The following is a 12,440-nucleotide window of genomic DNA, read 5'->3' on the forward strand; positions in this document are numbered from 1 at the left end:
ACCATCAGAGTGTTGATGAAACACAGAAATTGCATCGGGATTGAATACAATAGTCACCATCCGCACTTTCCTCCATGGGAGTTATGTCTGAAAGAGTCTACGCTTGGATCGTTCCCAGGAAGACCAGTAGTAGCTTCCGATCCACATCTCGTGGCATTCTGTAATCTGTAGACTATCAGAGTGTTGATGAAACACAGAAAATGCATCGGGAATGAACACAACAGTCACCATGCGCAGTTTCCTCCATGGGAGTAATGTCTCACGGAGTTTACGCTTTGATCGTACTCTGAAAGTCCAGTAGTAGTTTCCGATGCACATCTGGAGGCATTCTGTAATCTGTGGACTATCAGAGTGTTGATGAAACACAGAAATTGCATCGGGATTCAATACAACAGTCACCATGCGCACTTTCCTCCATGGGAGTAATGTCTCAAACAGTCTACGTTTTGGTCGTTCCCTAGAAGACCAGTAGTAGTTTCCGATGCACATCTGGAGGCATTCTGTAATCTGTGGAGTATTAGAGTGTTGATGAAACACAGAAATTGCATCGGGATTGAATACAACAGTCCCCATGCGCACTTTCCTCCATGGGAGTACTTCTCAAACAGTCTACGGTTTGATCCTTCCCTGGATGACCAGCAGTAGTTTCCGATGCACATCTGGTGGCATTCTGTAATCTGTGGACTATCAGAGTGTTGATGAAACACAGGAATTGCATAGGGATTTAATACAACAGTCACCATGCGCACTTTCCTCCACGGGAGGTATGTCTCAAACAGTCTACGGTTTGATCGTTCCCTGGAAGACCAGTAGTAGTTTCCGATGCACATCTGGTGGCATTCTGCAATCTGTGGACTATCTGAGTGTTGATGAAACACAGAAAATGCATCGGGATTGAATACAACATTCACCATGCGCACTTTCCTCCACGGGAGTAATGTCTCAAGGAGTTTACGCTTTGATCGTACTCTGAAAGTCCAGTAGTAGTTTCCGATGCACATCTGGAGGCATTCTGCAATCTGTGGACTATCAGAGTGTTGATGAATCACAGAAATTGCATCGAAATTGAATACAACAGTCACCATGCGCACTTCCTTCCATGGGAGTAATGTTTGAAACAGTCTACGCTTTGATCGTTCCCTGGACGACCAGTAGTAATTTCCGATGCACATCTGGAGGCATTCTGTAATCTGTGGACTATCAGAGTGTTGATGAAACACAGTAATTGCATCGAAATTGAATACAACAGTCACCATGCGCACTTTCTTCCATGGGAGTAATGTCTGAAACAGTCTACGCTTTGATCGTTCCATGAAAGACCAGTAGTAGTTTCCGATGCACATCTGGAGGCATTCTGTAATCTGTGGACTTGCAGAGTGTTGATGAAACACAGAAATTCCATCGGGATTGAATAGAACAGTCACAATGCGCACTTTCCTCCATGGGAGTAATGTCTCAAACAGTCTACGTTTTGGTCGTTCCCTAGAAGACCAGTAGTAGTTTCCGATGCACATCTGGAGGCATTCTGTAATCTGTGGAGCATTAGAGTGTTGATGAAACACAGAAATTGCATCGGGATTGAATACAACTATCACCAAGCGCACTTTCCTCCACGGCAGGTATGTCTCAAACAGTCTACGCTTTGATCGTTCCCTGGAAGAGCAGAGGTAGTTTCCGATGCACATCTGGTGGCATTCTGTATACTGTGGACTATCAGAGAGTTGATGAAACACAGAAATTGCATCGGGATTGAATACAACAGTCACCATCCGCACTTTCCTCCATGGGAGTAATGTCTGAAAGAGTCTACGCTTGGATCGTTCCCAGGAAGACCAGTAGTAGCTTCCAATGCACATCTCGTGGCATTCTGTAATATGTAGACTATCAGAGTGTTGATGAAACACAGAAAATGCATCGGGATTGAATACAAAAGTCACCATGCGCAGTTTCCTCCATGGGAGTAATGTCTCACGGAGTTTACGCTTTGATCGTACTCTGAAAGTCCAGTAGTAGTTTCCGATGCACATCTGGAGGCATTCTGTAATCTGAGGACTATCAGAGTGTTGATGAAACACAGAAATTGCATCGAAATTGAATACAACAGTCACCATGCGCACTTCCTTCCATGGGAGTAATGTCTGAAACAGTCTACGCTTTGATCGTTCCCTGGAAGACCAGTAGTAGTTTCCGATGCACATGTGGAGGCATTCTGTAGTCTGTGGAGTATCAGAGTGTTGATGAAACACAGAAATTGCATCGGCATTGAATACAACAGTCACCATGCGCACCTTCCTCCACGGGAGGTATGTCTCAAACGGTCTACGCTTTGATCGTTCCCTGGAAGACCAGTAGTAGTTTCCGATGCACATATGGAGGTATTCTGTAATCTGTGGATTATCAGAGTGTAGATGAAACACAGAAATTGCATCGGGATTGAATACAATAGTCACCATACACACATTCCTGCATAAAAGTAATGTCTCAAACAGTCTACGCTTTGATCGTTCCCTGGAAGACCAGTAGTAGTTTCCGATGAACATCTGGAGGCATTCTGCAATCTGTGGACTATCAGAGTGTTGATGAAACACAGAAATTGCATCGGGATTGAATACAACAGTGACCATGTTCACATTCCTCCACGGGAGTAATGTCTGAAACAGTCTACGCTTTGATCTTTCCCTGGTAGACCAGTAGTAGTTTACGATGCACATCTGGAGGAATTTTGTAATCTGAGGACTATTAGAGTGTTGATGAAACACAGAAATTGCATCGGGATTGAATACAACAGTCACCATGCGCACATTCCTCCATAAAAGTAATGTCTCAAAGAGTCTACGCTTTGATCGTTCCCTGGAAGACCAGTAGTAGTTTCCGATGAACATCTGGAGGCATTCTGTAATCTGTGGACTATCAGAGGATTGATGAAACACAGAAACTGCATCGGGATTGAATACAACAGTCACCATGCATTTTTTCTCCATGGGAGTAATGTCTCAAACAGTCTACGCTTTGATCGTTCCCTGAAAGACCAGTAGTAGTTTCCGATGCACATCGGGTGGCATTCTGTAATCTGTGGACTATCAGAGTGTTTATGAAACACAGAAATTGCATCGGGATTGAATACAACAAACACCATGCGCACTTTCCTCCATGGGAGTAATGTCCCTAACAGTCTACGCTTTGATCGTTCCCTGGAAGATCTGTAGTAGTTTCCGGTGCACATCTGGAGGCTTTCCGATATCTGTGGACTATCAGAGTGTTGATGAAACACAGAAATTGCATCGGGATTGAATACAACAGTCACCATGCGCACTTTCCTTCATGTGAGTAATGTCTCAAGGAGTTTACGCTTTGATCGTTCCCTGGAAGTCCAGTAGTAGTTTCCGATGCACATCTGGAGGCATTCTGTTATCTGTGGAGTATCAGAGTGTTGATGAAACACAGAAATTTCATCGGCATTGAATATAACAGTCACCATGCGCACTTTCCTCCACAGGAGGTATGTCTCAAACATTCTACACTTTGATCGTTCCCTGGAAGACCAGTAGTAGTTTCCAATGAACATCTGGAGGCATTCTGTAATCTGTGGACTATCAGAGTGTTGATGAAACACAGAAATTGCATCGGGATTGAATACAACAGTCACCATGCGCACTTTCCACCATGGGAGTAATGTCCCACACAGCCTATGCTTTGATCGTTCCCTGGAAGACCAATAGTTGTTTCCGATGCACATCGGGAGGCATTCTGTAATCTGTGGACTATCAGAGTGTTGATGAAACACAGAAATTGCATCGAAATTGAATACAACAGTCACCATGCGCACTTCCTTCCATGGGAGTAATGTCTGAAACAGTCTACGCTTTGATCGTTCCCTGGAAGACCAGTAGTAGTTTCCGATGCACATCTGGAGGCATTCTGTAGTCTGTGGAGTATCAGAGTGTTGATGAAACACAGAAATTTCATCGGCATTGAATATAACAGTCACCATGCGCACTTTCCTCCACAGGAGGTATGTCTCAAACATTCTACACTTTGATCGTTCCCTGGAAGACCAGTAGTAGTTTCCAATGAACATCTGGAGGCATTCTGTAATCTGTGGACTATCAGAGTGTTGATGAAATACAGAAATTGCATCGGGATTGAATACAACAATCACCATGCGCACTTACCTCCACGGGAGGTATATCTCAAACAGTCTACGCTTTGATCGTTCCCTGGAAGACCAGTAGTAGTTTCCGATGCACATCTGGTGGCATTCTGTATACTGTGGACTATCAGATTGTTGATGAAACACAGAAATTGCATCGGGATTGAATACAACAGTCACCATCCGCACTTTCCTCCATGGGAGTAATGTCTCACGGAGTTTACGCTTTGATCGTACTCTGAAAGTCCAGTAGTAGTTTCCGATGCACATCTTTAGGCATTCTGTAATCTGTGGACTATCAGAGTGTTGATGAAACACAGAAATTGCATCGAAATTGAATACAACAGTCACCATGCGCACTTCCTACCATGGGAGTAATGTCTGAAACAGTCTACGCTTTGATCGTTCCCTGGAATACCAGTAGTAGTTTCCGATGCACATCTGGAGGCATTCTGTAGTCTGTGGAGTATCAGAGTGTTGATGAAACATAGAAATTGCATCGGCATTGAATACATCAGTCACCATGCGCACTTTCCTCCACGGGAGGTATGTCTCAAACAGTCTACGCTTTGATCGTTCCCTGGAAGGCCAGTAGTAGTTTCCGATGCACATATGGAGGTATTCTGTAATCTGTGGACTATCAGAGTGTTGATGAAACACAGAAATTGCATCGGGATTGAATACAACAGTCACCATGCGCACAATCCTCCATAAAAGTAATGACCAAAGAGTCTACGCTTTGATCGTTCCCTGGAAGACCAGTAGTAGTTTCCGATGAACATCTGGAGGCATTCTGTAATCTGTGGACTATCAGAGGTTTGATGAAACACAGAAACTGCATCGGGATTGAATACAACAGTCACTATGCATTTTTTCTCCATCGGAGTAATGTCTCAAACAGTCTACGCTTTGATCGTTCCCTGAAAGACCAGTAGTTGTTTCCGATGCACATCGGGAGGCATTCTGTAATCTGTGGACTATCAGAGTGTTGATGAAACACAGAAATTGCATCGGGATTGAATACAACAGTCACCGTCCGCACTTTCCTCCATGGGAGTAATGTCTCACGGAGTTTACGCTTTGATCGTACTCTGAAAGTCCAGTAGTAGTTTCCGATGCACATCTGGAGGCATTCTGTAATCTGTGGACTATCAGAGTGTTGATGAAACACAGAAATTGCATCGAAATTGAATACAACAGTCACCATGCGCACTTCCTTCCATGGGAGTAATGTCTGAAACAGTCTACGCTTTGATCGTTCCCTGGAAGACCAGTAGTAGTTTCCGATGCACATCTGGAGGCATTCTGTAGTCTGTGGAGTATCAGAGTGTTGATGAAACACAGAAATTGCATCGGCATTGAATACAACAGTCACCATGCGCACTTTCCTCCACGGGAGGTATGTCTCAAACAGTCTACGCTTTGATCGTTCCCTGGAAGACCAGTAGTAGTTTCCGATGCACATATGGAGGTATTCTGTAATCTGTGGATTATCAGAGTGTAGATGAAACACAGAAATTGCATCGGGATTGAATACAATAGTCACCGTACGCACATTCCTGCATAAAAGTAATGTCTCAAACAGTCTACGCTTTGATCGTTCCCTGGAAGACCAGTAATAGTTTCCGATGAACATCTGGAGGCATTCTGTAATCTGTGGACTATCAGAGTGTTGATGAAACACAGAAATTCGATCGGGATTGAATACAACAGTCACCATGCGCACATTACTCCACGGGAGTAATGTCTGAAGCAGTCTACCCTTTGATCGTTCCCTGGAAGACCAGTAGTAGTTTACGATGCACATCTGGAGGAATTCTGTAATCTGTGGACTATTAGAGTGTTGATGAAACACAGAAATTGCATCGGCATTGAATACAACAGTTACCATGCGCACATTCCTCCATAAAAGTAATGTCTCAAAGAGTCTACGCTTTGATCGTTCCCTGGAAGACCAGTAGTAGTTTCTGATGAACATCTGGAGGCATTCTGTAATCTGTGGACTCTCAGAGGGTTGATGAAACACAGAAACTGCATCGGGATTGAATACAACAGTCACCATGCATTTTTTCTCCATGGGAGTAATGTCTCAAACAGTCTACGCTTTGATCGTTCCCTGAATAACCAGTAGTAGTTTCCGATGCACATCTGGTGGCATTCTGTAATATGTGGACTATCAGAGTGTTGATGAAACACAGAAATTGCATCGGGATTGAATACAACAGTCACCATGCGCACTTTCCTCCATGGGAGTAATGTCCCTAACAGTCTACGATTTTATCGTTCCCTGGAAAACTTGTAGTAGTTTCCGATGCACATCTGGAGGCTTTCCGTTATCTGTGGACTATCAGAGTGTTGATGAAACACAGAAATTGCATCGGGATTGAATACAACAGTCACCATGCGCACTTTCCTTCATGTGAGTAATGTCTCACGGAGTTTACGCTTTGATCGTTCCATGGAAGTCCAGTAGTAGTTTCCGATGCACATCTGGAGGCATTCTGTAATCTGTGGACTATCAGAGTGTTGATGAAACACAGAAATTGCGTCGGGATTGAATACAACAGTCACCATGCGCACTTTCCTCCACGGCAGTAATGTCTCAAACAGTCTACGCTTTGATCGTTCCCTGGAAGACCAGTAGTAGTTTCCGATGAACATCTGGAGGCATTCTGTAATCTGTGGACTATCAGAGTGTTGATTAAACACAGAAATTGCATCGGGATAGAATAAAACAGTCACCATGCGCACATTCCTACACGGGAGTAATTTCTCAAGCAGTCTACGCTTTGATCGTTCCCTGGAAGACAAGTAGTAGTTTCCGATGCACATCTGGTGGCATTCTGTAATCCGTAGACTTTCAGAGTGTTGATGAAACACAGAAATTGCATCGGGATTGAATGCAACAGTCACCATGCGCACTTTCCTCCATGGGAATAATGTATCTAACAGTTTTCGCTTTGATCGTTCCCTGGAAGACCAGTAGTAGTTTCCGACGCACATCTGGAAGGTTTCTGTGATCCGTGGACTATCAGAGTGTTGATGAAACACAGAAATTGCATCGGGATTGAACACAACAGTCACCATCCGCACTTTCCAACCATGGGAGTAATGTCTGAAACAGTCTACGTTTTGATCGTTCCCTGGAAGACCAGTAGTAGTTTCCGATGCACATCTCGTGGCATTCTGTAACCTGTGGACTATCAGAGTGTTGATGAAACACAGAAAATGCATCGGGATTGAATACAACAGTCACCATGCGCACTTTCTTCCTGGGAGTAATGTCTCAAAGAGTTTACGCTTTGATCGTTTTCTGGAAGACCAGTAGTAGTTTACGATGCACATCTGGAGCCATTCTGTAATCTGTGGACTATTAGAGTGTTGACGAAACACAGAAACTGCATCGGGATTGAATACAACAGTGACCATGCGCACATTCCTCCATAAAAGTAATGCCTCAAAGAGTCTACGCTTTGATCGTTCCCTGCAAGACCAGTAGTAGTTTCCGATGATCACCTTGAGGCATTCTATAATCTGTCGACTATCAGAGTGTTGATGAAACACAGAAATTGCCATTGGATTGAATGCTACAGTCACCATGCGCACTTTCCTATATGGGAGTAATGTCACTAACAGTCTACGCTCTGATCGTTAGCTGGAAGACCAGTGGTAGTTTCCGATGCACATCTTTAAACATTCTGTAATCTGTGGACTATCAGAGTGTTGATGAAACACAGAAATTGCATCAGGATTGAATACAACAGTCACCATGCGCACTCTCCTCCACGGGAGTAATGTCTCAAACAATCTACGCCTTTGATCGTTCCCTGGAAGACCAGTAGTAGTTTGCGATGCACATATGGTGGCATTCTGTAATGCGTAGACTATCAGAGTGTTGATGAAACACAGTAATTGCATCGGGATTGAATACAACAGTCACCATGCGCACTTTCCTCCATGGGAGTAATGTCTCTAACAGTCTACGCTTTGATCGATCCCTGGAAGACCAGTAGTAGCTTCCGATTAATATCAGGAGGCATTCTGTAATCTGTGGACTATCAGAGTGTTGATGAAACACAGAAATTGCATCGGGATTGAAGACAAAAGTCACCATGCGCACTTTCCACCATGGGAGTAATGTCCCAAACAGTCTACGCTTTGATCGTTCCCTGGAAGACCAGTAGTAGTTTCCGATGCACATCGGGAGGCATTCTGTAATCTGTGGACTATCAGAGTGTTGATGAAACACAGAAATTCCATCGGGATTGAATACAACAGTCTCCATGCGCAGTTTCCTCCATGGGAGTAATGTCTCAAACAGTCTACGATTTGATCGTTAACTGGAAGACCAGTAGTAGTTTCCGATGCACATCTGGATGCTTCCCGTAATCTGTGGACTATCAGAGTGTTGGTGAAACACAGAAAATGCATCGGGATTGAATACAACAATCACCATGCGCACATTCCTCCACGGGAGGTATGTCTCAAACAGTCTACGCTTTGATCGTTCCCTGGAAGACCAGTAGTAGTTTCCGATGCACATCTGGTGGTATTCCCTAATCTGTGGACTATCAGAGTGTTGATGAAACACAGAAATTGCATCGGGATTGAATACAACAGTCACCATCCGCATTGTCCTCCATGGGAGTAATGTCTGAAACAGTCTACGCTTGGATCGTTCCCAGGAAGACCAGTAGCAGTTTACGATGCACATCTCGTGGCATTCTGTAATCTGTGGAGTATCATAGTGTTTATGGAACACAGAAATTGCATCGGGATTGAATGCAACAGTCACCATGCGCACTTTCCTCCATGGGAGTAATTCTCAAACAGTCTACGCTTCGATCGTTCCCTGGAAGACCAGTAGTAGTTTCCGATGCACATCTGGTAGCATTTTGTAATCTGTGGACTATTAGAGTGTTGATGAAACACAGAAATTGCATCGGGATTGAATACAACAATCACCATGCGCACTTTCCTCCACGGGAGGTATGTCTCAAACAGTCTACGCTTTGATCGTTCCCTGGAAGACCAGTAGTAGCTTCCGATTAACATCTGGAGGCATTCTGCAATCTGTGGACTATCAGAGTGTTGATAAAACACAGAAATTGCATCGGGATTGAATACTACAATAACCATGCGCACTTTCCTCCATGGGACTAATGTCTCAAAGAGTTTACGCTTTGATAGTTTTCTGGAAGACCAGTAGTAGTTTACGATGCACATCTGGTTGCATTCTGTAATCTGTGGACTATCAGGGTGTTGATGAAAAACAGAAATTTCATCCGGATTGAATACAACAGTCAACATGCGCACATTCCTCCACGGGAGGTATGTCTCAAACAGTCTACGTTTTGATCGTTCCCTGGAAGACCAGTAGTAGTTTCCAATGCACATCTTTAGGTATTCTGTAATGTGTAGGCTATGAGAGTGTTGATGAAACACAGAATTTGCATTGGGATTGAATACAACAGTCACCATGCGCACTTTCCTCCATGGGAGTAATTCTCAAACAGTCTATGCTTTGATCGTTCCCTGTAAGACCAGTAGTTGTTTCCGATGCACATCTGGAGTCATTCTGTAATCTGTGGACTATCAGAGTGTTGATGAAACACAGAAATTGCATCGGGAATGAATACAACAGTCAACATGCGCACTTTCATCCACGGGAGGTATGTCTCTAACAGTCTACGCTTTGATCGTTCCCTGGAAGACCAGTAGTAGTTTCCGACGCACATCTGGAGGCTTTCTGTGATCTGTGGACTATCAGAGTGTTGATGAAACACAGAAATTGCATCGGGATTGAATACAACAGTCACCATGAGCACTTTCCTCCATGGGAGTAATTCTCAAACAGTCTATTCTTTTATCGTTCCCTGGAAGACCAGTAGTTGTTTCCGATGCACATCTGGAGGCATTCTGTAATCTGTGGACTATCAGAGTGTTGATGAAACACAGAAATTTCATCCGGATTGAATACAACAGTCAACATGCGCACATTCCTCCACGGGAGGTATGTCTCAAACAGTCTACGCTTTGATCGTTCCCTGCAAGACCAGTAGTAGTTTCCAATGCACATCTTTAGGTATTCTGTAATCTGTAGGCTATGAGAATGTTGATGAAACACAGAATTTGCATTGGGATTGAATACAACAGTCACCATGCGCACTTTCCTCCATGGGAGTAATTCTCAAACAGTCTATGCTTTGATCGTTCCCTGTAAGACCAGTAGTTGTTTCCGATGCACATCTGGAGTCATTCTGTAATCTGTGGACTATCAGAGTGTTGATGAAACACAGAAATTGCATCGGGAATGAATACAACAGTCAACATGCGCACTTTCCTCCACGGGAGGTATGTCTCTAACAGTCTACGCTTTGATCGTTCCCTGGAAGACCAGTAGTAGTTTCCGACGCACATCTGGAGGCTTTCTGTGATCTGTGGACTATCAGAGTGTTGATGAAACACAGAAATTGCATCGTGATTGAATACAACAGTCACCAAGAGCACTTTCCTCCATGGGAGTAATTCTCAAACAGTCTATGCTTTGATCGTTCCCTGGAAGACCAGTAGTTGTTTCCGATGCACATCTGGAGGCATTCTGTAATCTGTGGACTATCAGAGTGTTGATGAAACACAGAAATTGCATCGGGAATGAATACAACAGTCAACATGCGCACATTCCTCCACGGGAGGTATGTCTCTAACAGTCTACGCTTTGATCGTTCCCTGGAAAACCAGTAGTAGTTTGCGATGCACATATGGTGGCATTCTGTAATGCGTAGACTATTAGAGTGTTGAAGAAACACAGTAATTGCATCGGGATTGAATACAACAGTCACCATGCGCACTTTCCTCCATGGGAGTAATGTCTCTAACAGTCTACGATTTGATCGATCCCTGGAAGACCAGTAGTAGCTTCCGATTAATATCTGGAGGCATTCTGTAATCTGTGGACTATCAGAGTGTTGATGAAACACAGAAATTGCATCGGGATTGAAGACAACAGTCACCATGCACACTTTCCACCATGGGAGTAATGTCCCAAACAGTCTACGCTTTGATCGTTCCCTGGAAGACCAGTAATTGTTTCCGATGCACATCGGGAGGCATTCTGAAATCTGTGGACTATCAGAGTGTTGATGAAACACAGAAATTCCAACGGGATTGAATACAACAGTCTCCATGCGCAGTTTCCTCCATGGGAGTAATGTCTCAAACAGTCTACGATTTGATCGTTAACTGGAAGACCAGTAGTAGTTTCCGATGCACATCTGGATGCTTTCCGTAATCTGTGGACTATCTGAGTGTTGGTGAAACACAGAAAATGCATCGGGATTGAATACAAGAGTCACCATGCGCACTTTCCTCCATGGGAGTAATGTATCAAACAGTCTACGCTTTGATCGTTCCCTGGAAGACCAGTAGTAGCTTCCGATTAACATCTGGAGGCATTCTGTAATCTGTGGACTATCAGAGTGTTGATGAAACACAGAAGTTGCATCGGGATTGAAGACAACAGTCACCATGCGCACATTCCACCATGGGAGTAATGTCCCAAACAGTCTACGCTTTGATCGTTCCATGGAAGACCAGTAGTTGTTTCCGAAGCACAACGGGAGGCATTCTGTAATCTGTGGACTATCAGAGTGTTAATGAAACACAGAAATTGCATCGGGATTGAATACAACAATCACCATGCGCACTTTCCTCCACGGGAGGTATGTCTCAAACAGTCTACGCTTTGATCGTTCCCTGGAAGACCAGTAGTAGTTTCCGATGCACATCTCGTGGCATTCTGTAATCTGTGGACTATCAGAGTGTTGATGAAACACAGAAATTTCATCGGGATTCAATACAACAGTCACCATCCGCACTTTCCTCCATGGGAGTAATGTCTGAAACAGTCTACGCTTGGATCGTTCCCAGGAAGACCAGTAGTAGTTTCCGATGCACATCTCGTGGCATTCTGTAATCTGAGGACTATCAGACTGTTGATGAAACACAGAAAATGCATCGGGATTGAATACATCAGTCACCATGCGCACTTTCATCCATGGGAGTAACTCTCAAACAGTCTACGCTTTGATCGTTCCCTGGAAGACCAGTAGTAGTTTCCGATGCACATCTGGTAGCATTCTGTAACCTTTTGACTATCAGAGTGTTGATGAAACACAGAAATTTCATCCAGATTGAATACAACAGTCACCATGCACACTTTCTTCCATGGGAGTAATGTCTCAAACAGTTTACGCTTTGATCGTTTTCTGGAAGACCAGTAGTAGTTTAC

Source organism: Schistocerca gregaria, chromosome 1 (assembly GCF_023897955.1).
Source record: "Schistocerca gregaria isolate iqSchGreg1 chromosome 1, iqSchGreg1.2, whole genome shotgun sequence".
In the NCBI taxonomy this organism is placed as follows: domain Eukaryota; kingdom Metazoa; phylum Arthropoda; class Insecta; order Orthoptera; family Acrididae; genus Schistocerca; species Schistocerca gregaria.